General features: G+C 42.6%; 1 long non-coding RNA gene across 1 annotated transcript in view; it reads left to right on the forward strand.

Annotated features, from left to right (window-relative positions):
- Positions 1 to 3,641, forward strand: part of LOC307218102 — a 99,063-nt gene extending 95,422 nt beyond the window's left edge. The window contains exon 2 of the long non-coding RNA XR_013839770.1: positions 3,533 to 3,641. This is a non-coding gene — a long non-coding RNA (uncharacterized lncRNA). The remainder of the gene's footprint in view (positions 1 to 3,532) is intronic.
- The last annotated feature ends 2,359 nt before the right edge of the window (positions 3,642 to 6,000 follow it).

Below are 6,000 nucleotides of genomic sequence, written 5' to 3' on the forward strand. Positions count from 1 at the left end.
TTCATTTGTTGTTCTGCATTCTAAGTTAGTTTATTGGTTATTGTTTTACTATTTATAAATGGTATGTTTCTGTTTTTGTATTAACCCTTAGATGCCTTTGCCCCACATGTTGGGTGGGCTAATATTTTTAATAAACAAATAGATAGGTGTTATTTATGTATTGTATTTAGTAAAATTTATACACTGCTTGATTGTTAAAAAAAGTACTCAAAGCAGTTTACAAAAAGATAAAACAAGAAAATCAATAAAAAATTACAATACTTTAAAACATACAAAATTTAAGATGCTAAAAAAGATAAAAATTACATCAACTTTTTAAGCTTTGGGATAGGCTTGTCTAAACAAAAATGTGCAGTGAATCATACAGCGAAGGTGCCTGCTTGATATCAACAAACAAGGAGTTCCAAAATGTAGGTGCTGCCATACTAAATGAACATGTTTCTGCAGATGTTACATATCTATACGGGAAAATGTAGGCCTTATTTACCAAAGACCTAACAAACTGGAGAAGTATCTTGAAATATTAGCTGAACTTACATGCATGCTTAGCTATTTGATCTGGCTAGTTACAGTGCAATGCAGTACAGTACAGGTCTATTTATAAATAAGTATAGCTGATTTCTGTGTGGTTTATTCACAAGTAAGTAGGTATAGAACTGCTGCATCAGTTAGCAGATTCGGAGCAAACTGCAAACTTGCAACCTGATTCTATACTGCACTTTGAAATTCCTTTAGCGTAAAATATGTCATTCCCAAATTGCGTATTCTGTTGAAAGATTGGGGTCACAGAAGGAACACTTGGCACTGGGAGCACTTGGCACCGGGATCGACGAGGAAAGGTGCCCCTGAATTTTTTAATTTTATTTTAAGAGAGGGTTTTTTTAAAATTCATTCCACACGTCTGCTAGGAAGTGGGAGCTTCCCTTATGCTGTTTAAAGGAAATGTTTAAAACACTCCTGATGCTGCAAAGAGTCACATCAGTGTGGAGATAAATGATGTTTTTGCTGGTTGCCAAACTTCTGCTGCAGAGCAGCCTCCTGGCACTGAATATTCTTAGTTCGATTAATATTACTGAATTTCCTCTTTGAACCACTTGTCTCTTGATGGTGCTATCTTTGGACACTGCGCTGCCTTGTTCTCTTGATGAATTATTTGAATCCATCATCCAGGAGTCTGATTCCTCCAAGGATGGGTTAGAGTTATGTACCATCAAGAGGATAGGTATTGATAATGTACCCTTGGATTCTCTGTTGCTAATGGAAAAACCTATCAAAAGGACTCACATTCTTTTCTATAATGAAAAACAATGGGTGGATTCAGATTACCTATGGTCACACATTGTGCTTCATGGCTAACTGATCCCTGGTCTCCCAAGGCCGAGTCTGACTCTTGTATCAGTAACTTTTAACCCTCATTAATTCACACAAACACCAGAAGCAGTGCTATTTTTCTAGAGAAAGAGGTGCTGTAACTTACCATGAACACCTCCCTCATTCTCTTAGAATGGCAATGGTGCCTACCTGAGAGGTGCCGGAACCAAGTTCCAGTGAGTTCTGGCTGATAAAAAGCCCTGGTCTGAAGATTATTGCGGTTGTTCATGAACCTTTTCTTCAACACTGTAGATTTTTTGTGATTCATGGCAAACTTCCAACAGTATTTTTGTGACTTATAGCAAAATTCCAACCATGCCTACTTGGAAGTAAGTCCTATTGAATTTTAGGGGGCTTCCCCAGGCGAGTGTGGCTAGGATTGCAGCCTTAACCATCAACTGAAGGTGTTGCAGTTAAGTTTAGCTAATCAGAAACTTTAGCTGAATAAGGAGTAGTAGATTCTAGCATATCTCTGGTTTTGTGTGTACAAACAAGATGATGTCTAATGGCAGAAATAAAGTAGTGATTTATTATGTATACTGCTGTAAAGGAAATTCCACTCCATGCATTTTAACTTGATGAGAGAGCTGACTCTACTAAATCATACATATTGCAGTGATGGCCAAAGCGGACATCGAACAATAAAACAAATGCCTGAAGAATTTAAAATAGAGCTGGAGACAAAAGTAATATCAAGCACTTCCTGCTCTGGAAGTTGAACTTGGGGATGGATTGGATAGATGGAAGAGTCTCCTGTGTGGCTCAGGAAGGGTTCCCAGTTTTGGTATGACTCAACAAGAGTGGAGGCTCAGGCCCATTGAGACTGGTAGGGTGGAAGGCAATAAGACTAACCATAGATGGAGGCAGATCCAACAGCAGGCAGAACCAGGGCCACTAACAGGTTCCATCCCCCTCCATACTAAATCTTAAAACAGTAAGACTAAGGAGGAAGAGGCTGGCCAACAGAGCTGTCCCCTGGACTGGTTGTAAGGAAGGAAAGTAGGCAGGTGGTGGGGCTGTTTGAGGGCAGTGCCCCACTTACCTGAATGGACCAACCTTTACTGCTACTGTTTGTAGTATATCAATACTACAAACAAGGCATCCTTAACTCAGCACCCTCCAGGTGTTTTGGACTACAACTCCTATCAGCCCCAGGCACCAAAAAGAGTACAGCAAAGGGGCCCGCCTGATGTCAATAGGCCAGGCGTTCCAAAGTGTGGATGCTGCCACATTAAAAGATTGATTTCTTCCAAGTGCAGAACAAGTAATAGGTGGCACCTGAATGAACGAATCAATTTATTGTGTTCACAGACCAGAGATGGTGGCACCTGTAAAAGTGCCAGTTCTGCAAACCAAAATGCTCGAGTGGGGATATATGGAGTAAGGTGACATTTCAAGTAAATTGATCCCAAGCTATTATGGCCTTGATGTACTAATAGCAACATCGGCAGCTAAGCAGGTAATAACCAGTTCTGGTTATCTGAGCAGAAGTGTTATATATCCTGTAAGCGTCTCACTCCTGCCAGAAATTGTGTCACAGCTTTCTGGGCTAACTGCAGCTTCTAGATGAAGTGCAAGGGAAGACTCACATAGTGTGCATTGTAGTAATCCAATCTTGAAGCAACCAGTGGCCAAGCTCTCCCGGTCCAGGAAGGACGAAAGCTATTTCATCAGTCACACTGGAGCAAAGGCTCTTCTAGCCACTGAGGCTATCTGGGTCTCCAGTGACAAAAGTGGATGCAGAAACAGCCACAGAGTATGAGCCCACTGCTTCAGAGGGAGTGTAAACCCATGCAGAGTAGGCAATAGACCAATTTCTTGCACATAGATACTTCCTTGTTTCTTGGTCCCTCTAAATTATAGCTGTCAGAACTCCACACTTGAATTTGCTGTTTATTATACAGTATGATAGGGACGTGGGTGGCACTGTGGGTTAAACCACAGAGCCTAGGACTTGCTGATCAGAAGGTCGGTGGTTCAAATCCCCACGACGGGGTGAGCTCCAATTGTTCCTCCCTGTTCCTGCCAACCTAGCAGTTTGAAAGCACATCAAAGTGTAAGTAGATAAATAGGTACCGCTCCGGCGGAAAGGTAAACGGCGTTTCTGTGCACTGCTCTGGTTTGCCAGAAGCAGCTTAGTCCTGCTGTCCACATGACCCAGAAGCTGTATGCCTGCTCCCTCGGCCAATAAAGCGAGATGAGCGCTGCAACCCCAGAGTCGGCCACAACTGGACCTAATGGTCAGGGGTCCCTTTACCTTTACCTTTATACAGTACATGAATAACCGTGATGAGAGAAGAGCATGGATCTAGTTAAAAATTAGATATTGGCTACTACTGACAAGTAACTAAAATTTACTTTGAACATCTCTATCGGCTGATTAATTTTAAAAGTGCTTTTACTGTCAAAGCCATGATAAAATGAACATTCTTCTAGACAGTGTGGCGCAGTATATATGATTTAGAATATAGACATTAGGTTCATATCCTTACTCAGCCTTAGACTGATTGCACTCTGCAGTGACAGACTTAGGTCCCTATCTGTAAAATGGGAATAACAATAGGCTACTTCAAAGGATCGTGAGGGCAGATAAGACGGAGATTCTAAAACATACTGCACATATATGCACCTTGAACATACTGCACATATATGCTGTATCCATAAGTTCATTCTATCACTAGTAGCCGATGTGGAGCCTTGCAAAGGTTACTGGACTCCAAATCCCATCAGCCCCACCCAACATGGCCAATGGTCATAGTTGACTGGAGTTGTACTCCAGTAACATCTAGAGGGTACCATATTGACTACCCCTGCTCTAGTGGCATCCCTTAGCAGAACCAAGAAATTGAACCCAGAAGGAAGGCTATGCAAGTGAAGTCCCTCAGTTACGTAACAGGAGTCAATTTGATTCATATGGGGTGGGGAGAGGACACATTTGAGGGTTGGGTAAAACCCTAGAGTCAGCAGGAGTAGGTAGAACCATGTTTTTGCTCTCAATAACGTTACAAAGTGAAGTTCTTCCTTCCTTCATATATAGCTTTATTATAAATAAATAAATAAACCATTATAAAAAAAATTCCACAAATAATAAATAAATAATAACAATCACAAATACTCTTGCTGGTTAATATTCCCACTTAGTTTTGTGTTGTTGTAAACCACCGCATACATAAATCTTCTATGCAAACTTTATAGGACACTTCCAAAGGGACTTCTTCCCTTGGTCGGTATCTACCTTGATTGTAGCGAGCTGTGATGATGAGGCTGTATCATACGACACATATTCCATCACTGGAGAGGGAGAGGGAGAAAACACAGGGGTTCAGATGGGGCTGAGAGTGTAACATGGTACTTACAGGTTCGGTCTTGACTTCTGACTGAAACCTCTTTGCCATCCGTCCAGGGAATATACTGTAAAGGCTGTGATTTATTGCTGTGTTATCATGCCTGTCTGCCTCATTACAGACTCTGAATTTTATCAGGCAGCTTGTCCTGCAGTGTCTTGTGAGCAATTACTAAGGCCTGGAAGGAAGCTTGAAATATTTCGCTGAGCATCACCAATACGCCTGTTTTAGAGCCACTCTTAAAAAAGAGCAGTTTCATATGGACAAAACAACTTGCCTGGCAGCTTTACATATGACCTTTTGGGGGCTAGTTTGCATGTCATGTGTATTTAGGGAGTACTCAACAAACATATGGCAATCAGCGTGCAAAGTGGTGTGGGCAACCACTCTGCAGAAATCTTAGCCACAGTCTGATTGCTACCCTATCAAGCGATTGCTCTGCGGTTGACAACAGTAAATGTATATGACATGAAGCTGGGCCAAGACTGGTCCCATGATAGGTGGACTGGAACTGATTCAATGAGAAAGCAGCAAAAGGCTTAACTTGGATGTGAACAGGATGCTTGCTCTTTTCATAAAATGGAGGAGCAGGCCCACATATAAGATAACACTAAAAGCTGGGAACTGCACAAACTGGTTTGCACAGCAGTAACGGGGATGTAGGATTCCTACCCCACTCAGATTCTGAAGTGGACTTACCTGATGTGATCCATGCTCGGTTTTTCTTGGTTTCTCATTTTCCCTGTCTTAAGTTCATTCTTCCATATTTGTGCATCAGTTTGTGGGCCCGTGGGCCTGCCTCGGGTGCTTGGGAGCTGTGTGATGTTTGTGCGATCTGGAATGGTGTGTTTGTGTGTATGTGTGGATTATCTCCACCAGCATACATTTACTTGGCTGTGCTGTGTTGTGCTGTTGGTGCATGTGGCTGTGCAATTGGCAGGGAGTTTGGTGGCTATGCCTACGGCATGTGAGGTGCCTGCAGCATTCCTGATTACCTGCATTCCTGCGCTGGCATTTCGGTTATGCTTCCCATGAGCTATCTCTGTGTAATCTTGCAGTTTGCAAACACCTGGTATGGGTGCCTGGGACTTCTATCTTGAGCGTCTACAGGTGTGTGCTGCACCCTTAGCAATGCTGGCTGAGATGTTTCTCTGTGTTGGAGACTCACTCCCACTCCACTAAGCCAGGGCTGGCTCAGCTGGCATCTGTCACTCCCAGGGCCTCTTGAATGGGCCTCACAACCAGTGGACTTTTGGCCAGTTTTGCATAGGCTGGTGTAAGTTAA

Source organism: Podarcis cretensis (genome assembly GCF_951804945.1).
Source record: "Podarcis cretensis genome assembly, chromosome: 6".
Taxonomy (NCBI): domain Eukaryota; kingdom Metazoa; phylum Chordata; class Lepidosauria; order Squamata; family Lacertidae; genus Podarcis; species Podarcis cretensis.